This window comes from Ambystoma mexicanum, chromosome 5q (assembly GCF_040938575.1).
Source record: "Ambystoma mexicanum isolate Mex_15411 chromosome 5q, UKY_AmexF1_1, whole genome shotgun sequence".
NCBI lineage: Eukaryota > Metazoa > Chordata > Amphibia > Caudata > Ambystomatidae > Ambystoma > Ambystoma mexicanum.
In genome coordinates, this window is record NC_090933.1 from 930,407,784 (window position 1) to 930,430,334 (window position 22,551).

At 44.0% G+C, this 22,551-nt stretch overlaps 1 pseudogene; it reads left to right on the top strand.

The window, feature by feature from the left end:
- Positions 1 to 683: 683 nt before the first annotated feature.
- The window catches only part of LOC138498329 (transcription elongation factor SPT5 pseudogene), a 68,370-nt pseudogene continuing 46,502 nt past the window's right edge, over positions 684 to 22,551 (top strand).

Here is a 22,551-nt window from a genome sequence, read left to right on the forward strand (position 1 = left end):
ATCTTGATACAGGGGAAGGATGTGCAGAGCGTGCAGATGCACTTGGACCTCATTACTGAGGGACTGAGGAAGGAAGGATGGGAAATTAATGAGACGAAAACCCAAGGTCCTGCAGAGACTGATCTTTTTGATTGTTCAGTGGCATAATTGGGCATTGGGAAATGGTGCCAAAGGCTAAACAAAAGATCCTTGAATTCTCCACACTTGTGAATTTGAAATAAGCTCAACAATTCATAGGTCTGTTTGGGTTTTGGAGACAGCATACACCACATTTGGGGCAGATTCTTGCACCCCTTTACTAGGTAACACGAAAGAAATTTCACTTTGAGTGAGGAGAGGAGCAAGAAAAAGCATTTCAATTGGCGAAAGATATGATACACAGGGTGCTTGATTTATGGCCATTGAGGGCAAGAGAAGTGGAGTTGAATGTTTCAGTGCAGGAACCTATGCAAACTGGAGTTTGTGGCAAGAACAGGACCGGAAGCGTGTCCCTTTGGGGCTCTGGAGTCGTAAGTTATCCGATGCTGATGACCGCTATTCTCCTTTTGACAAACAGTTACTGGCATGTTACTGGGCTCTTGTGGATACAGAACAAATGACGGTAGGCCATGATGTATTGATCCGACCGGAAATTCTGATTATGCAATGGGTATTGAGCCCTCCTAAGACACATCAAATAGGGCATGCAAAAGAGGCAAGCATTATTAAATAGAAATGGTACATTAAAGATCGTGCCAACGGGAAAAGGGGGAATTGCAAAACTGCATGAACAGGTAGCTGGTGTTCCATTGGTTGATTTGGAACCTTCGGAGGAGGCTGAAGTGAGGGAGTCTCCTGTGAAATGGGGGGTCCCGTATGGGGAGCTGAAGAGTGAACAAATTGAGCATGCATGGTTTACTGATGGTTCCGTCAAATACGTGGGGAGCGAGCAGCACTGGACAGCTGTGGCATATAATCCCAAAATGAAGAAAATATTGACCACGTCAGGAAAAGGGAAGAGTAGACAATTTGCAGAATTGTATGCAGTATATCAGCCATTAAAGCAGGAGACACCTGGTTATTGTTATGTATGCACAGACTCCTGGTCAGTGGCGAATGGGCTAGCTGTCTGGTTGCCAACATGGCAAAAGAATGGATGGAAGATCCATGTTAAGGAGGTGTGGGGGAAAGAGTTGTGGCAGGATATTGCTGAAATGTTGACGCATAGTACAGTGACTGTGTATCATGTAGACGACCATTGTACAACCGACCCATTGGAACGTTGGTACAATTCTGTTGTAGGTGACCATGCCAAAATGTCAGTCATAGAAATAAGGTATGAGGAGGATGATCTGGAAGGGCTTGCTAAGTGGGCACACCAGAAAAGTGGGCATCTCAGAGAAAAGGCTACTATCAGGTGCGGACAATATCGAGGGATTACTCTTCTGTTAGTGATTGTGAAAACTGTGATTCTACAATGCCCCGTGTGCCAACATCACAAACAAAGGTCTATCCCGCATATCATTGAGGGTACATTGAAAAGGGGCAAGTTGCCTGGACAAATCTGGCCGATCGATTATATCGGTGCAATGCCAATTAGAGGATTTCAATATGCGTGTACTATTGTGGACACATGTTCTGGATATTTGATGGTAATGCCATGCAAGAGAGCTACCCAATTGAATATTACATTATTATACCAAGGGCATTGTATTACAGAATACTTTTACAAATTCAGAGTGACAATGGGTCACATTTCAAAGGAAAACTGATTCAAGACTATTGTCAAGAAAAGGGGGCTGAATGGATTTTTCACATCCCCTATCATCCCGAGGCTTCGGGGTTAATTGAGAGAATTAATGGCTTGTCGAAAGAACAGTTGCGATAAACTGGAGAATGGAGTCTGAAAGGGTGGCGTGAACGAGTTTTGGATGGAGTTCAAGTGCTCAACAATAGGCCCATTGCTAATGGAGAGACCCCTTTGATGAATATGTTAACACCACCTTTACAAATGAAACCGAATAGAGTTGTTGAAACCTTGGTGTATCAGGAAATGTCAGATGGGGCATTAGCCCCTTATCGAGTCACACCAGAATCTGCAAGGGAGGAAATGAGACTGGAGCCAAGGGGAATTGGTGTAATTGACACAGGAATCGGAGTACACATTCCATCAGAGCATATGGGATTAATTGCCCCTACATCTGGGTTAGCTTTAAGAGGAATCCAGGTATTGGGAAGGATTGTTGATGCTGACTACCAAGGGGAAATCAAAGTAATTTTGATTAATAGTGGAGAGAATATGCTGCCTATCCATAGGGAGGATAGGGTGGTGCCGTTAATCATTGTACCTGTAAAAATGTCTATGGTGAATAACTACACGTGGGGATAGAGGTTTTGGCTCTCTTTGTAGAACGTAGCGGGTGAGAGCAGCTCCCCGGCAGTCCAGCTGCTGGTTTAGACCCCAGCCGGTCCATCAGGGCCTCGTGTGAGTTACTTTGTTTTATTTGTAAATTGCTCTCCGAGCGCTTGTGGTCCCCTCCTCCCTCCTACCTCCCTGCCCGCCCATGCCCCCTTCCCCTCCCCCTTGGGTGCACTTCGTGTCTTATACTGACCCTCCTGGGCAGCCCCCTGCCCGGCAGCCCCCACGGCTAAGGGCCCCTTAGACAAATGTCGCTCCCTCGGCTGCGGCTCCTGTTTGTGTCTGCAGGTGTTCGCAGGGGACGCCTGTTGCCTGCCAGTATCCATTGATTTGTCCCACTCACCTCCCTGCCAACCCCTCCTCAGACTAATTAACACAGCTGTGCCATTCCCCTTTTTGGTAATACACACTGTACCAGTATTTAAATTTGCACTGTGAAACTAGGCCTTTTCTCCCCTTTTTAGGATTCTCGTACTTAGGTGGTCTCTACAAAGTTGCTTAATACAAACTGTACCAGTATTTAAATGTGCACTGTGAAACTAGGCCTTTTCTCCCCTTTTTAGAATTCTCATACATAGGTGGCTTCCCCTGGTTTATTTTTAGTATTGGAGCTCTTTAACCCTGAGAGTCTGTTTTGCTGCGCTACTCGATTGCCACCCACTATCTTGTCCGCCTGCTTTCTCCTGTGTCTTCCCCTCTCCCCCCGCCTCTGCTATCCCTACTCTATGGTGCTCTCTATCTCTCCTATCTTCTCTAATTGCTTCTCTATTGACTATCCTGCTCTCCCCACTAAATCTGGTAGGAATAAGTTTAAAAAGGACATCCTGGTCTTCAATCCAGGCCTCCCTATCGCTGACACCTACACCAGTGCCTCCTCCAAGGAAACTCTCACCGACTTCCTCTTTGTCGTGCCTTCACCTGACCTATGGACCCTTCATATGGTCTCTGTGCTTGCTCCTTTCTCCTCTTCTCCCATTAATGGTGGCACCCGTTGGGATGTCCTCTTGGCCTCCTTCCACTCCTCCAAAGTCATCATTAATGTTTACTCTAATGGGACTGTCTTGGTCCAAGGCCCTCAGGCCAACCTTCACCTCTTTGATAGACGCTTCCCACGCCTCATCAACTTCCTTTCTTCTCCTGCTGTCCCCCATCCCCTTTCCTGGGCTACCTTGCCTTCTCCCTCCCTCTCTGCCCCCTGTCGGGCTCTATCTAAACCTCTGCAGGGCGTACCGCTGAGCTGTACCCCTCGACGGAAGTCCTTCAAGGATGGCAACCTTCTCCCCATTGCCACTCTCAACTCTCGTTCTGCTGTCAAACATTCCTCTGATATCTGCCACCTTCTCGAAGAACTTGACCTTGATGTTCTCGGTCTCACTGAGACCTGGTTCAAGACCAGTTCTGTCACTACCTTTGACATGCTCCTACCTGACGGCCACAAGATCCTCTCTGTGCCCAGGCCCAACCGCTCTGGTGGGGGTGTTGCCCTTATCTTCCCAGAGTGGATTCCTGCCTCTGTCACTCCTACGCAGACCTACTCCTCTTTTGAATGCCTTGTCTGCCGGCTCTCTCTTTCTCCTAGCCATTCCCTTACCGTGGCTACTATCTATCGACCACCTGGTCAGATTTCCTCCTTCCTCTCCGAGTGGGCAGACCTCTCCTCCTCTCTCTTGGCCTCAACCACTCAACTCTTCCTTCTTGGAGACTTCAACATCCACTTGGATGCCTCCTGTCCCCCCTCTGGACACTTTCGTGACCTCTGCGACTCTCTTTCACTAACCATTCTCCCCTCCGGCCCGACCCATTCTGCAGGGCACTCTCTCGATGCTCTGATCTTCCCCTCTCTGTCCCCCTCTCCACTCCTCTCTCCTGGAGTGATCAATTTCTCCTATCCTCCCACCTCACCCTCCCTACCCCTCACGCCAAGCCACCTTCATCACTGCCACCCACCTTCGCGGTCATCCGACCCATGAAGCGCGTGTCAGTTGTGGCTTTCGCCGCCACCTTCTCACCTCCTCCTCCCCCTTTGCCTCCCACCCTGACACAGCCCTCTCCATGCTCCACGCTGCTATATCCGATACTCTTGATATCCTTGCCCCTGTCATGAGAATCCGCCTGAAGCCCAAAGCCAAGTGTAACTCCTGGTATGACTCCGATCTCGTCACCCTGAAAGGCAAGTGCAGGGTGGCAGAGAGGAAATGGCGTGCCTCATGTTCATCCTCTGACAAACTGGCCTGCCGCCTGCTGCAACGGCAACACCGTCTCTCCGCTTTCACCAAAAAGACAGCCCATATCCAAGCCCGGATCTCTGTGGCATCTAACAACTTGGCTGAACTCTTTCAAATATGCAAGGAACTGGCCAATCCTGCTGCAGTCTCTACCTCTCCTGTCCCCTCCCAGGCCCTCTGCACGGCACTGGCTTCTCACTTCATTTCCAAAACCCAGGACATCCTGTCCTCACTCTCCTCCTATCAACTCCCTCCCTCTATCCCCTGCTCTTCCTCTGGCCCTTCTGCTGCCACCCCCCTCCCTCCCTCTCTTCATTTCCCCTTTTTTCTGCAGACAAGGTTTCTCGACAAGTCCGATCTATGAAAATCTCGTCAAAACAGGTTCACCCCTGTTCCTCCAAAACTATCAAGGACCACATTGACTCCCTGGCTTCTGCCCTGGCTGATTTCTGCAATCACCCCTTCGCCACTGGAGTCTTCCCATCCCCCTGAAGCCCTCCCTTGTGCACCCTCTTCTTAAGAAACCCTCTGCTGACCCCTCCTGCCCGGCTACCTATCGCCCAAACTCCATCACTCCCTTCCTGGGCAAGCTTCTGGAGAAACTGGCCATCTCCCATCTTAATCTCCACACCGAATCTGTTGGTTGTCTTCATGACCATCAGTCTGGCTTCAGGGCTGTCAGAAGCACGGAAACTGCTCTCCTGAACATCTGTGATGACCTTCTCTCCAACCGTGACTCCAACACCCTGTGTGTCCTTATCTTGCTTGATTTCTCTTCTGCCTTTGACACTGTCAACCACTCCATCCTGCTCAACCACCTCCATGATAACCTGGGTATCACTGGACAGGCTCTGGCGTGGCTGACTTCTTTCCTCTCCGACCGACCCTCCCAGGTCCAACTTGGGTCCTTCCTCTCCGATATCTTTTTCTCTACATGTGGCGTCTTCCAGGGTGCTAACCTCTCTCCTTTCCGATCTTGGGGCCAGGTCCCACCTTTTGCTCACCTGCCCTGTCTCCCTGGCAACCCCCTGCACTTGGGGACTGGTTCTGTATCCCTTTAGTCCCTTTATCAGCACTTATGTCTGCTCTTACCTTGCACTTGCCACCATCAGGCCATTTTAATTATCGTATTTATTCTTCTTTCCCATGTACTGCACTTTCCCCTTTCCCTTCCCCAGGCACTCTTCCCTTTCCCCCTACCCTCGCACTGCGCGATCTGAATGATCTAGTAGGATCGTTGTCTGTCTTCCACTGTTTTCCCCTCCCTTGACTCTTCGCGCCTTGAAACACTTGTGTATAGGTGCGTTATAAATGCCATATCATATCATATCAGACAAAATGGTTCTGGGAGCGAAAGTCTGGGTCAAGAAACCTTGTGGTCCACCGGTTCTGGCAGATGTAATGGCAGCAGGAGAGGACCAAGTAGTCCCTGTAATGGAACCAGGGAAGAGGAAGTGTAGTCATGTTCCCGCTGACAAATGTTATTTACGTGAGTGATGTACTCCACTGATATCTTGCTCTCTTTTGACATTTTGTTTTGAGACCCTGGTCGTGGTGTTTGCACTTGTGGATGTGTGTGGAGTGCATTTGGGCAGGTCCAGGGACATGCGAGAAACGGTGGCAAATGTCTCCATAGTGCAACTGAATTCAACGATCTGGACGACGAATGACGATATTGATTTTATCACGAGGCCTACGGCCAGTTCCGGTGTGGGATATCGTGGCTCCTGGAGGAAGCGTTTCAGGCATGATGTTTGCCCGCTTCTGCAGTTTCCATGTCTTTTGTTCCACATGGCTATGCCTCCATTGTGGATCAACCTGAGAATATATGGGGCTTTTTGGCCCGACGTTTACTGAACATTCCACATTTCTGTTTGGCTGACATACATGATGCTATTAATTTGATTTCAACATGCCTTGTGGGTGTGCCTACGCCGGCCCCTGTGTTGTGGCATATTTTTGGAGTATTGCATAACGACTCCCTCGTGGAGGATTCGGATGCCAGAAACTATTTTTCTGTTTATGAGTACTGCCGATTTTGCGCTGACACTGATTGCAAATGGAGAAACATGACTTGTATTATTACCTACAATATCGCTCCTGCTGATGTGTGATATTTAATGACTTGTGATCCTCAGCGCATTGGCAAGTGCCAACAACTAGACTTGACCAATGATCATAGTGGCACTGACTTGGAAAAACGTGTTTGTGCTCTATCTAAATCTATGTGTATTGATGTATCTAATAATATGTTTTGCAATCTCACTGCTCTGGCAGCCAGTCTCATTTGGCATGTTAAGCTCCCTACTAGCTCGCTGTTTTCCTGTGGTAAGAGTACATATTCATATATATTGCTGCTAACATTTCTGGTGGCCCTTGTGCCTTAACATGCCTTAGCTTAATGATGTTTCCTTTGCAGGCTGTTTTTCGCCGTTCTACGTGAGCTGTTCACCATATCGGTTTATCTCCTGATTGCGATTCTAATGTGCGATTGATGTCCGAAGCTGAAGTGTTAGCACTGGCCTTTTCATTGGTGGGGATGTTTGGGTTAGCTGCGGGGGCTATAAATCTTTAATCAAACTGGCTTGTGTTGTTGTGAAATGCTTAATGAAACCTCTCAAGCTCTAACCGAGCTTCTGTTAAACAACAAGAATTTTAGGAAAGCTATTTTGCAAAACCGGGCAGCTATTGATTATTTGTTTTTGAAACACAATTTGGGTTGCAATGTCGTGGAAGGGATGTGTTGTTTTAATCTAGAGGATCATTCCTTTTCCATCGACAAGCATATCGGTGGTTTAAAAGACCTGATTTCACAAGTCACTCAGGATCAGGGAGGGATCTGGTGGAATCAAATATTCTCATGGATTCCCGGGGCATTGCATTATATTTTTATTTTGATTTTAGCTGTATTGATGGTTCTGATTATTTGTTGTTGTTTTAATTCTTGTATCCCAAATTTATTGGGTATGCTTCTTCGGTGGCAAAGACTGGCTTTTTATCCATCGGGATATGGAAATTGATTGTCCAAAGGGTGGAGTGTAACGCGTGTGTTAAAATTAGCTAAAAAACATGGCACCTGTGCATGGCCATTTTGGACATTCATTTCCATAGACATAATGAAAGTCTATGTATCCGTGAACTTAATTAGCAGACATGAGTTCTGCCATGGTTGCAATGTTTATATTTGGAAGCAGATGAGTTAATTATGGAATATATTATGTGCATTGTTTAATCAAGGATGCGCCAAGAAGGGAGTCAGAGCTGTGCAGGTGCAGTGATAAGGGGTGCTGGGAGCGAGTGCATGAGAGACAAGCTGGGATTTTTCACTATTAACTGTATAATACCACTCTGTGCCCCCATGCTTCCTGGCTGTCCTTTGGCCGGGGACGGTTGGCAAAACATGGAGGGCGGGGACTTCGTTCCCCTTAAGAGAGCGGTATCCAGGTAGTTGAATCAGAATTGGAACCCCGGGTGAAGAAATCTCGCTGAGAGGGAGGACGCTCCGTTTCAGACCCCATTAGAACGTGTGATCTCTCTGCCCACCTGCCTTGGGACTCTGGGTGGTGTTGTCGGGGCTGAGAGGAAGTTCTCCTCTTCAACTACTCTAACGGTGAAGTGTTTTCTTTATTCTTATTGATGTATATGCTGATCTATAGCCGACCTTATCCATTTATAATGTTGTGTGCATGTTTACGCGTATGCGAATAAAGGGCCTCCAAAGAGACAAATTATAGTCTATAATATAAGTGTCGATTATTACCTCCCTGAGTCCAAGAACTTTTTGTCTGTGTGGTCTGTTAAGTGGTTCCTAGGGTAATGACACACGAGACAAAAGCAAAACACCAGGGTACGGCCATCGCCTTTGGATCCAGGCCCTGTGGGTGGACTAGTGAGGGAGGATCACCTGACCTGGGTGAGGGATTTTCGGGAGTGGGGTTGAGGCAACCGATGGAGAGACACAGTATTCCACCCTTTCCCCTACCCATGCCCCATCCTATTTTATAGGATTCTCCAATGTCCCAACACCCCTCCCTTCTGCACAAAAAGTGGGCCGAGGAAGAGGGGACTGAGAGTAAAGAGGCTAACCCTTACATATCTCATTGCACAGGTCCCGCTAATCGGGTCAGGCAAAGTCAGGCACTTGACTATAGTCACATACATCTGAAACCCACTAGCTCTCCCTACACAGATAAAAGGCAGAATATAAAGACAGACTCTGAGCAAGGTGGAACACGAGAAGGAGCAGATCTTCCAGGGCAATGGCAAACCCACTGGAACAGAACAACCGATCGAGTGACGAGAGAAAAGGGCAGCAAACTCCAGGAGATCCCTATAAGAGGTTGTTGCCTCCGAAGAGCTGTGAAAGATATGCATAGAAGGCCAAATCCCAGACAAGATGATTCAAGTTGTTGCTCACAATGTTAATTGTTGTTATTTCTCTGTGTTTTTTGTTCCATTGTACAGCGCCTTGGTGTAAGGTGCTCAATAAATCAATCAATCAATCAATCAATTGTGTTTCAAGCACACCAGAAACCCTCCCGGGTGAACGACAGAATTGGTGAGGCGAGGCCAAGCCTGTTGTTTTAACCTTAACTTGTGAATTAAAGCCGCAAAGACAAGAAAGGAATGCACATAACACGATATGATGGCCGGTATGTCTTAAGGAAAGATTGAAGTTGTAACGGTATATCTCACGATTGAAGGCTGTGCGCGTGCTGAGGAGACACGAAGGAAGGTAGACCTGTGGTGAACTTGAAATTACTGATAACTGTGAAGTCAGTGATACAGAGTAGCAGAGTGGTCTGGCAAGAGGAAATAGCCCACTCGAAAGTCTGCACGAAATATGTGTTATCTTGTTGACCAAGAGACATTGGGGCAAATAACACAAGAGTGTGAGCTGAAGAGAAAGTCGAAGTCCTGTGGAGGTCTATAGTAAAAGCCTTGCACATTCGAAAGTCTTCGACATCCACGAAATGTCCGAGTCCGACTGAGGGAGACCGGAAGTGTGATAAGTTAGGAGAAGGGAACCCCTAACGAATGTGAATAAAGCTTGAGGAAGGGAACCCCTGCAAGGGCTGTGATTGCGAGACCCAAGCCCGACCAAGGGAGATCTACATTGAATCAGGTACTTTTTGGTTGAAAGGTCCGAGCCCGACCGGGGGAGGCCTACGTGAACCTTTGTTGAACTGTGAAAGAACTTTTGAAAGCTAGAATAAGTGACTTTAACGTGGAAGGCCAAGCGGGCCTCATCCACGTTTTGAACTGCCTTTGTTTTCAGAGCCATAGTGTGTCATCCCATTTAAAGGGCCGCCTTACTCCGTGCTGTCCAAGGTGGGAAGGAGCGCTGACACAGCCACCTTGATTCTTTATGTTACAACACTGATTTTCCTTTGCATACATATTCCCCTTTACACACTTTTTGTATAGGAGATATGGCAGGCATTAGGTTTTGTTGGTATAGGCCATTTTGATTTGACATAGACTGACTAGGACTGCATTTTCTTTATTATTTGATGGTGGAGACTACTCCTATCTTAGCTATAGGGCAGAGTAGGAGTTTCTGCAAACCCCAAACAGATAACAATGTTTTGAAATGTGTAACTCTTGTGTCAGTGTCATACTTGTGATACCATGCCTCCCTTACAGCAAACAGATGAATGTTATTCAGTGCCCTTGGAAGGATAGCTCTCCCTGCCCGAGTTCTACAATTGTCACATCAGCGTCTAATCAATTCAGGGACCCGGGCTTAAAATAAAGATTTGAAAAGCAGGGACTACAATATTGGCTACTGGGTTATAGAGCATCCCCATTCCCTTACGATATCTGGGAAAGAGGACTTACGTGTTTGCCACACAGCTGAGCTAGGTGCAATGCATGCATCAGCTCGCACTCAGTCACACACAATCACACATGTCAGTCACGGTTACCAGTCATTTGGTCGACAACCAAATGGTCGAATGACGATTTGGTCGACACCAAATGGTCGAAATCCAAATGGTCGAATTTATTTTTTATTTTTTTTTACATTTCTTTTTTTTGGGGGGGGAATCACCCCGCAACGCCCCTTTTTATATATAAATTTTTTTTAACCAAACAAAACGGAAAAAAATATATAAATAAATAAAAAAAAATTTCAACCATTTTTTTTTCGACCATTTGGTTTCGACCAAATGGTCATTCGATCTTTTTTTCTCGACCAAATGAGCGGACACGGTCAGTCACATAATGAACCAAAAAGTATTACTTTATATATAAACCTATTATGCTTTACATGTCTTCTAGATGTGTGCTACTGTGTTAGTGATCCTTTTATTTACATACTACATCATAATTGGTAGTCCTTGGTGTCAATTTATCCAGGATCTTTCTGCCTAAATTAATTCTGCAAGGTCTTCTGACACCAAGGCTCAGTGACTAGTAGAGCTGCCTTCCTCCTCCTTGTTTATCCATGTGAATTATTTGGGTCAGTTCTCTCTAATGGGTGACAAAATGCAACGTGTATCTACGAGGTGCTGCCTACTAGTTAATAATTTGGATTGGATGAATATAACTTGTAAAAGCCCATGTTAACAATTTCATTGGGGTGTCACTGTTAAAAACACTGTTACGGTTTCACTTAAAAGGAGAAAGGAATGACCTTCTCACAGTTACACTGACTCTAATTGGAATAACTCGACTCCATCAGAGCTATAATTGACTACTTGATTAGCACAGCTACAGGCTCAATAAGATTATTTTATTTCCAAGGTCAAATACTGAGGCAAATTTATAGAAGTGCAGCAAGCAGTTAAAACAACTGTTAGGGCGTACGCCTGTCGCCTAAAGTGGTGAGTGACAAGTTGCAACCAAGTCCAACGATGATGGAAGAGGTAGATAACATGACACCGACACTGTCATCACATCATGTGATGAAATGCTGCTGTTCCCTCCAATGAAACGTTGAACTTCATTTGTGTGGAGCTACTTTGGCTACATTAAAATCAGAGGCGAAATAAAGGAAGATGACTTTCCCATCTGTCGGGCCTACATAAAACAAATTCCGCTAAAACGTAAACACTTGTGTACGAGCGCGATAGAAACAAAATATCAGTCAATCAATCAAGAGTGGAAACACATCGAATATGTTTATTCACCTGGGAGAGCACCATCCAGCCCTTTTTCTAGAAACGCAGCCATCCATCAAAACGGAATGCCTTGCTCCTCCTGTTTCTTTCACTACTACAGCACATTTCACAGAAGCATCATTCACTACAAAGGTAATTTTAGTTTAAACTTTTATTGACATTCACCAAATAAAACCATTTATGAATGATGAGGAGTGCAACACTGCACAATAGTAAGGTGCACTGCTTCATGCACACACACAGCAGCACACAGGCCCAACTTGGCCTGACAACATGTATAATGATGTAGTCTTGACAGAAACGCGGCAGTGTGTGGGACAATGCACTGTGGATGATTTTAACTTGCCTTTGAGTTAATTTTTTTAAATGTCTTTGCAGTGGTGCCAAAACCAATCAGTGAGCAACACTGTTGTTCAACCCTCACCACCAGACAATTCTGGTTCAAGTATAAGATATTCTAAAAACCTCAATATACAATGGAAAATATTTTTGAGAAGCAAATGAAATATGACCATACCTTTCAATCTGCAAAATAAATTACTGCTTCTGTTGCTTTCTTTTTTGCAAACTATATGGTTCCATATCAAATAGTAGAAAGACCAGGTTTTTAGAATTTAGGAAACAAGTTGAATCCTAAATGCAAACTTCCATCGCAAACATTCGTTTCTGGAAAATAAATCCCAAAATTGTATTCAGCTTTGAAAAATTAAGTGGAGGGCGCTATTGGCAGAGCCAGGTGGTATGCAGCAACTACTGATATTTGGACAAGCCATGGTGGCAGAAGGAAGCCATACATTAGCCTTGCACCCCACCACATCTCACCAGAATGGGTTATGCAGTCTCATTGCTTGGAGAAACTGTATGCACCTGAAGACCATACTGTAGGACATGTAGATGAAATATTTGAAGGCATGCTACGACAATGGCTTCTAGACCTTAATAGACTTATTTGCATAGGCACAGATAACGCCATGAATAAAGCCCTTGAACAGGTACTTATACTACCATGCTTAAGCTTCTTTGGCCACAATATGAATGATGGGATTAAAAAGTGTTTGGAAATTCAGCGTGTTGACACAGCAGTGAAAAGTTGTAGACGGCTGGTTGAGTCATCAGCTGCAGCTGAAAGAATAGACGAGAGCTAGCCGCTAAACAAACAGATCTCAACATTGCTAAACATTCCCTGATTTATGATGTAGTCACAAGGTGGGGCTCAACATATGACATTGTAGGACGCTTCATTGAGCAGCAGCAGGCCATGTGCACAGTTTTTGCAGCAGATAGAAATCTCTGACATGTGATGCCAAAACAAAACGACATGAGAAAACTTGAGGACATTGCATTAGTACTTGGATCAGTCCACATGTTCACTGATTCTCTTGCTGGTGACAAACGTCACTGCATCAGGAATCAGACCAACATTAAACCATCTATTGAATAACGTTCTGGCTTGTGCTCCCACTGATCGTCCATTAGCAAAAGAAATTAAGGAAACTATTGCAGCAGACTTGAGCAGTAAATATGAGTCACCTCAAACACGAGTGCTGCTTGGCATCTGTTCATTCCTGGATCCTAGGTTTAAAGAACACTTTCTTAGTAATGTCACTGATATTGCAGACGCAGCAAAGGAAAATGGCTTACAAGGAAAACAGAGCCTAGAAGACCTGAATCAGGATTTTCCCACTGCCATGACAAGCAATATGAAACCCACAGGCAGTGAAGAAGAGAGTGAGCAGCAGCTGCAAAGCCACAGAGTTCCATCACCAAGGCCAACTCCAACATCACTGAGCAAAACAACAGTAGATGTTACTCTCATGAAAGGGACTACATTAATTACTATGGGAAATCACAGAAAGTGTAAAACAGTCCACTTATGCGGCAGAAAACTCTGAACCAGAAGCAGAAATCATTGCTCAAGTCAAACACTACAAAGCTCTGCCAATCCTTCTGGGAAATGAGGATACCCTCATTTGGTGCAAACAACACCAAAATGATTTACCAATACTGACAAGCTTCACAACCTGTGCATCCCAGCAACTAGTGATCCTTCTGAACAGGTCTTTTGTAGCAGTGGTTACATATTGTCACCTTTTAGGAGCAGACAATCTACAGAGAAGGTGAACATGCTGGTATTTCTACACCACAATTCATGATTTTATCTTCTCCCAAAAAAGGTTCTTCAGTTTGCTTACTCTCTGAGTCTAATACTTAAATCCTGTCAATCTTGTTAACTTAAGCTGATATGTAAACTTCTTTGTTTACTGTGGTGTTAAACATAATTCAGCAAAACAAAAGGAGATGGGTCTTTTAATTGATCTCAAACTCTGGCATAGCCACTCTGGGCAAACCTTCTCAGAATCATCATTCTTCAGCCTGCCAATGCCCATGCCATTACAGAAAGGGGAAAAACCAAACTAAAAAATTAAAATCAGGCTTGGTTCCACAAAAGTATGCACCCGGTCCAGCGCTAAATACTGCTGCATCACAGACTCAAGCAAAACAAGAGCTGATGGCTGGAAGGCTTTGAAATAATCGAACCTCTGGCATCACCCTGGGCAAACCTCCAGACATTGGTCTTTTGCCTGCCATTGCCAAGCCATTACAGAAAGGGGAAAAACCATATGCAAATCAGGCTTGGACCCACACCAGAAAGGGCAGTCCAGCCCGAACTGCAGGGCTTGGTCAGTCAAATCATTTCTGCTTGGGACTGCAAGCTGGACTGCCCCATTTGGCATCTGAGTTGGGCCAGGCTTCATTTGTATATGGTCTTTCGGTATTTTCCCTTTCTGTAATGGGCTGATACTGGCAGGCAGACAAATTATGGTCTGGAGGCTTGCCAAGAGTGATGGCAGAGGTTCACATTAATTCAAAACCTTCAGGTAATTGCCTCTTTTGTTTTGCCGAGTCTGTGACTACGCAGTAGTTTGTGCTGGACTGGGTGCGCACTTGTTCTGGGCAAAGCCTGAAAAGGCAAATTCTTGGTGGTGTCCTTTGTTTGTGTTTTGTGTCTTGGTGAAAATGTGTGACATTTCCTCGCAATATATTATTAAGGATAATGGTTAAACATGCGTGTGTGCTATACCGTGATAAACACGATACACCATAATTTCACATGAAGGTTATCATACCGTCAAAAAATCAATACTGTGACATCCTATCCAGTGCATATCCACATCGGACTACACAGACATTCTTTGACTGCATTGCAGGGGCACCAGTAAAGACACTTTTTATTACATAAACATGTTATTAACACACCATTCTACAATGTGTAATCTTGTTCCTAAATTGTACAATCCTGAAAGTCCAGCTCTAGAATTAGAAAAATGAAATGACACTCTATTAACTGGAACAGCACAAGAAGTCCTGTGGTAAATAAACAACATACAAAATAAATATGTTGCTACTGAAGCAAAACTAGAAAACACAACTAACTCACAAAGTAATGACTGGAAATTCCTAACCAGTGCCCATATTTGCAACACATGCAAAATAAGAAATGGCAAAGTTTCAAACTGCCTCTGCTGGAATTCAAGACAAAGTGTGTGTCTGTTGCTGTCAAACTTTCTACAAGCAAAGTACAAAAACAGTAGGTATGTGGCACACAATTGAAGACAAAATGACTAATCACAGTGGTTCAAATTGGACTTGTATCTAACAGCAGAAAATAAATACAACCTAACAGATCCCTTGTTATAATGCACACATTGCAATAATAATCCAGATGATAATAATAACGTATTCCCACTTCTAAATGCTCTCCAACAACTCAATCTATATGAGAGTATTATAATTCAAACAGTACACCAAGTCCAAGGTATAATACGATTACAACCCAAGACTGCCAAATTGCCTCCATCAGAATTACTTAAAGGCATTTGAGGTAATGTAGTATATTGACCATTAGATTGCAATGAAAACGTTGAAACTCTAGGAGCAGGATGATCGTACATAAATCGTTAATTGTACTGGTGAATGATGGACCAACACAAGATAAAAAAATGTGGCAACAACTAGCTGATTGCAGCAAAGTAAAATAACCCCTAGAGTATCTTAAAGAGCACAATGAATACTACAAAGATATAAACAATATAAACATAGACAGCAATATAAAGCAATCACCAGTATATGAAGATACACCACAGACTGGTCAATTTGAGCATGCTGATCCTTAGAGTATGGACACTATGCTTGACCACTGCACAATCCACCCACTACAGTCAAGAGATACCATGGAAGATGCACTGGAAACAGACCTAATGTGTCAAGCCAAAAGATCTCCAGTGAGTGTATGGGAAACGTTTTTAGAAGCATGCTGTTTTCCACTATGCTTCCCTACAGGAAAAGGAGGAAGACGTGATGAAAGACCTATACCAATCAGTGCATCAGAGTATTGTCATCTCAATATGTATTCTGAATATCCAAGATATTATCAAAACATTGAATACGTTTTCCATCTTTTATTTGAAAGCGAACTAGAAACTCGATGCTACACACAAAAAACTAAAACCCACTTAACAAATGTGTTAGCTAGTGAACAACTTTAAAGGATAAAAGACAAAGATGAAGTGTTCGAGTTGAGTTTTATGTATGGTTGGCTTCTTTGTGAGCCAATTCTATGCCTCATGAGTTCTGCATGTGCGAGGGTTCTACAAGGAGAACGGGCCAGATGGCAGTTGGTAGAAGACAGAGTGGCGGGTGCCAGTGGAGCTCCCTTTCCTTATTTCCCGATTAATGTATAATTGTAATTGTACAAATAAATATCTGTCACTCGCCCATACTTAACTTGTGCTGTCTAGTCATTACAGACCAGCGACGAGCGGACCCCATTCGGGAGCACCCGCACCACCAGCATTTGTCCGCATCGCCTGAAGCTCACCGTTTGGGGCATTGACTGAGCACCCCAGGATCTGTTGTGTCCTAGGAACCGCTGGGCAGCAGGGCCAACGTCGGCAGCCCCAAGATAGCGGTGAGAGCCAGCTCGCCTGATTGCTTGTTACGCAAGCAGTGTCATATAATACATAAGGAGCCTCACCCCAAACTATGTTATAACATGTAGGGAGCTCCACCCTCCTATTTCAAGGCTGTGTCATGCAGTGTACCACTCTGCATCTAGTGGTAGGAGCCTGCAGATGTGCAATTCCCCTGCACCAAAGTGTCATTAGAGGAAAGGACATAGTGGAACTGTCCCTTTATCGATGATCTTCTTCCCAGTATCAAGTTGTAGTGTGTACTGAACTGGGAAGCGTAGGCAGCCAACAAAGCTGTCACCCAGTGGACTTTGCTTTATAATATCGCAAATACAGCGCAACTTGCAAGTCAGACTAGCCAGTGCAATAACAATACCCGTGGACAAAGCACACACACACACAAAAACCCCTCATAAACCACCACCCATGAACCAACAGCTACGCAGTCCTTGAGAGGTGCAGGAGACATGGCTGGCCAGAGTGTTCCGCCTTCTCCTTTCTTTTACCTGAAGTTGGAGAAACTTCTGTACCATGGAAGAGGTTGATAAAATCCTTTGAACATTTCGCCAATTATTGTGTGGACAAGAGAAGGTCACGTATTTTGCACTATCTGGGCTCAGCAGAGCAAGAAAGGTTTGAGGATTTGTCAGATCTCAGCAGAGGAAAGTGCAGATCTAAATGAATATGAAAAGTCTGTCAAGAAAATGGAAAAGCATTATGAAAAAAGTATCATTTTAGAATGCTACAAGTTTGGGAAACATACTCAAGTAGAAGGGGAAAGCGTAGAAAAGTATATTACAGCACTTAGGAAACTTGCAAGGACATGTAAATTCAACCAAAGGTTAGATCAATTCATGTTAGATCGATTCATGGTGGAGTGCAGTAGTGGCAAAGTTAGGGAAAAACTATGGGGAAACTATCGTCCCCAGATGACCCACCCTTGGATACGAGACACTGAACAATGTGTCAAAGTGTTAGAAACCAGACTAAGAGAATCAAGCGTCAAAGCTGAAACATCCAAGCAGACAACCACTCCGGTGACTCCATCAGACGCAATTGCCACTATGGGCCTCCAATAAGAAATCTTATCGGGGAAGAATGAGCTTTGAAGGCAGGGGAAGGTTTAACTCGGGGGAAGAGGACGTGGTGACACGAGGAGATGCTTCAGGTGTGATAGCACATCTCACTGGGCGGATGACCCAGAATGCCCTGCCCTGAAGATCATTTGCAGGATTGGCAAAGGGAAAGGACACCTAGCAAGGTCCTGTCAAGTCAGGAAGACCACCAATTGGATTGGGAGTGATCAAAGTGAAGGCGAACAAGAAGAAACTGTTAATTTAATTATGGATGGCGACAAAGCGGTTGATAGTCCGAAGGCACCTGTCCTTGTAAATGGAGTTTCCACAATGATGATGATTGACTCGGGCGCCAAACATATGCTGATGCCAAAGATAATCTGGGAGAACATGGGCCATGAGTATCTGAATGAAGTCCACATATGCCAGAGGGCATATGGAGGAGCGACCATAGACTTAGTAGGTTGGTTCTACGCAACTCTAGATTTCAAAGGAAGGAATACCTTTGGAAAGGTTAATATTTCAAGAAAAAGAGCTATACCACTGCTAAGCGGGATACACAAAAAAAAAGCTCTTAGTCAAACTTGCAGAGGATACAGTTCTGTCAGTGGGAGGTTTGCCACTATCAGCGAATGTGGTACAGGAAAAATTCCAGGAAAAGGTTGGATGTTTGCAAGGGTTTGTTCACCAGATCAGACTTTAAGATAACTGCATGTCTGTGGCACAAAGAATGCAGAACATTCCCCTCTCAATGAGAGATGAGGTCAAATTGGAATTGAAGAAGTTGGTGGAACAAGACATAATTGAGAGCATTGATGCCTCAGAGTTGGTCTCTCCATTAGTTACAGTGAGAAAAAGTTCACGGAAGATATGAATGTGTGTCGATATGAGAGAGCTGAACAAATGCATTGTACCAGAAAGACATCAGCTGCCCAACATCCAAGAAATCATATCCACCGAGGGACCAGCAGGTTTCTTCTCCACATTTGACCTCACTTCAGCGTATCACCACGTGAAACTACATAAAAAGTCCAGACATTTGACTGCGTTCATAACACCAGAAGGTCTATATCAGTATAAGCAGATGCCTTTTTGGACTCATATCCACAGTTTCGGTTTTTCAGAAGAACATTTATTGAATATTTGATTGAAATCCGGGAGTACTTTTTTTTAAGACGAACTACTGGTCCATGCAGTTAATCTTGAAACACAGAAAGAGAGGAAAAGGTGTGTGTTTAAAAAACTACAGAATGCAGGAATGACCCTCAGCAGATAGAGGTGTAAAATCAACAGAAGTGAAATTGAATATCTTGGACATGTTAAATCAAAGGAGGGCATTCGTCCCAAAAAGAATGTGGCAGATGCAATCAAAAGTGTGCCTGCTCCTAAAAGGCAAGATCAACTACAGACATTCCTGGGAATGGCCGAATATTCTTCAAAGTTCATTAACAATTTTGCCATCCACACTGTGAGTATGACAGAGCTTCTGAACAGCAAAGGATGATTCATGTGGAATGACGCCTGCAAGGAAGAGTTTGCACTCATAAAGGATGCGTTAGCTAAAGCCCCACATTACAGAATTACAAGAGAGGGAGAAGCACGATCATCACGGCTGATGCTAGCAACATGGGGTTGGAGGCTGTGATGAGGTTGAAGGCGGCACAGAGTACTTGATATCCTTTGCCTCAAGACTCTTGAAAGGAGCGTAGAAGAACTACGCTACCATTGAAAAGGAGGCTTTGGCTGTCGAATGGGCCACAGAGAAGTTCCAAAATTTGATATGGGGCACAAAGTTCGTATTTCACACAGATCATAAACCTTTAATTCAGATCAACATTTCGAACGAGTTGGTCAAGGTATAAAATAGTTTGTCAAATATCCAAGACACTGGTTTGGATATCACGATGTTTGCTGCATGCTAAGGAATCTAAGTCCCCCACCTGGTTCATTACGCTCAATTGTGCAGAATATGCAAAATATGTAAGGGCTAGTTTACATGACTTTCTATGCACTGCAAATCCAAATAAAGAAAGAATAGACTCAGAAAGTATAAGAGAACTCTGTTCACTAGACCCTTTCACATTGCTTCAACCACAGTTTTACTGCCATGTTACATTTCATCTGCAACAAACATTGCCCTTCACTTGGAGAGATAGAACACTACTTTTGGAGAATAAAATACCAATCTACAGGATCACCACATATCTACATGCTTTTGTGGATAAAATGCTCCCAAATGTGGTCATCATGGGGATGAGACTGTTTTTACAGTTAATTCATAATAGTGAGCTAGGAACTCAAATCTTACATTTCCAATTACATAAGCGTGGCAAATATTGCCAATGTCGATATAGAAACAGAGGGAACTACTTCACCAAATGTCATTTTGGATTCACTAGACCAGTTTGTACCAAAGGTCAAGTAGATAGTTTCATGTCTGCTGTTGTGCGGATAGGCAAATATCCCCAAAAAACATGTAACATTGAAATAAATTAACCCTCCACGTACATACATGATTATAATCCTATCGTTACATTTCAGAAGCTCCTTAAGACTCTCCTCTTTACCTCCTCCTTCTGACCTCCCTCACTCGATTGGCCCACCTCCTGTCTTTCTGCACTTGCACCTACACACTCCGCCATGGTGGCTTGCACCTACACCCCGCGCAGCTCCAGGCCGGGTAGCACTCAACAATCCTAGCACTTCATCTGTGGCTTGCCCTTGAGCTCAAACCCCAGAGCACTTACCCCTGCCTTCTCCCTTGCTGCACTTGCACGTTATAAATACTAACAAGGCATAGTAGTTTCGTCATGTTTTCCTCTTCCCCCACTGCTCTTATTTAATGTGTTTTTAATGTATTTTATTGTATTTATTGTATTTCCCACTCCTGCTCCCTCCCTTGCCCGTGGGCTCTTTTGAACAGTATTTCCTTATTGTACAAGTGCCTAAAAAGCACACAATAAACATGAACAATAAACATTCAGTAAATCACAGGCTACCCCACCAAAGTTGAAAAAACAGAGCTTAAGGACCTCTGAGATGACATTTCACCCGAGAAAGTACTTTCTCAAACGTTGTACACCTTTGGTATCAAAATGCTCTCACATACAAAATGCAGATCAGACAAAGCTGCAGATCGTTTAACAGTGGGAGGCTTGTATGGAAAATCAGAAAATATTCTCTGTTAAACCTTGGTCCAGCTTCTTCTTGAAAAAGAGTACTAAATTCATACTAAGAAATGGAATAGCAAGCTAAGCAAGTAATTACATCAGCCTTTAAGGAGAAAGACAACCTAGATACCTGTGCACTCCACCTATCAAGGGACTATTACAAGAACTTAATCAAGACTAAGAAGAAAGCCCATGTGGAACATTTGTGGCAGGGGCTATTGTAAGACACAGCTAATAAAAATAGCTCAACATTTTGGATAAGGGTATCCCTTGCAAAGATCGATGATAGAAACTGGCTTGAAGGGTGCATCACCGAGAATTCTTGGACTATCCATTTTGCCAATTTATACTCTGCACCAAATGCTCTTAGTGAGACTTATAGTGCTGTCCCATGGATCTAGCCCCAGATGATTCACTTGTGTTAAAACTTTCAATGAAGAAAATCCACGTCGCTTTGAAGCAACAAAAAAGGGGCAAAGCACACGGTCCCAATTTAATTTCAGTCAACATATTTAAGAATTCTAGCAATATTTGGGCCCCTGTATTCCATCGTTTGTTCAAAGGAGGCTGTGAAAAGCCAGTGAACTACAGACCAATATCGTTCCTCAACTTAGTTGGCAAAGTGTACGCAAAGGCACTGCTCATATACCTTGAAAGGTGGCAGCGCGACAACAACATAATTAATCATCTCCAGGCTGTTTTCCAGTCTGGATTTAGCACAGTGGGTCAGTCCTTGTGATTTTATTTGTTAGTCCAGAAATACTGAATTTGAGACACATGAATACATTGCTTTTATAGATCTGAAGTGTGCATTTGATGGGGTTCCCAGGGCAAAGCTATGGAAAGCACTTAGTGATCTAAACTTTCTGTCTGAATTGCTAAAAGGGATTATGGGCTTGTATAAACAAAACATAGTACAAGTTCGGTGGAATCTAGCCAGAGAAGTAACACCCCCTATAAGTGTGAACATAGGGCTGAGAAAGGGCTGTGTCCTTACACCGACTCTTTTTTGTGTCTACATTGACAAGATAATTTCCATCCTTACCAGGTTGCCATCGGATGCTCCCAAATTGGGGAGGTAGATGTGAGGGGTCAGTAATGTGACACTTACAACTGTGTTTAGTTTTCTCAAGGTTCGACATTTTATTTTAAACAAAATTTGAAAATAAACCGTAACTAAACCTACTCTACCAGGGGGTTCCCTACCTAGTCAACAATGTAAGGATCTAAGGGAAAACCTCCTATCGTGCACAAAACTAACCCTCACACTAAACAACAAACATTCAAAACAACATAAATAAAAACGTTGCCAAACAAACAGTGACTTCTTTGATGACTTCTACTTGTCCTGGGCAGATCTTGCTCCACCAGGAATGTCTCAAAGTCAACTTCTTCTAAGGAAATGAAAGTCTTAAATAAAGTCTTGAAAAGTTCCAAAGAAACAAAAGTTCACACAAATAAAAATCAACCGGTAACAGTTCCTTCTTCGCTTGATGAAAAGATTCACTTTCCAAAAAAACAACAGTACCAATGGGATTCCTGGACAGCCTCCTACCAGGAAAGAATGGTTAAAGTTTAAGACAAAAGT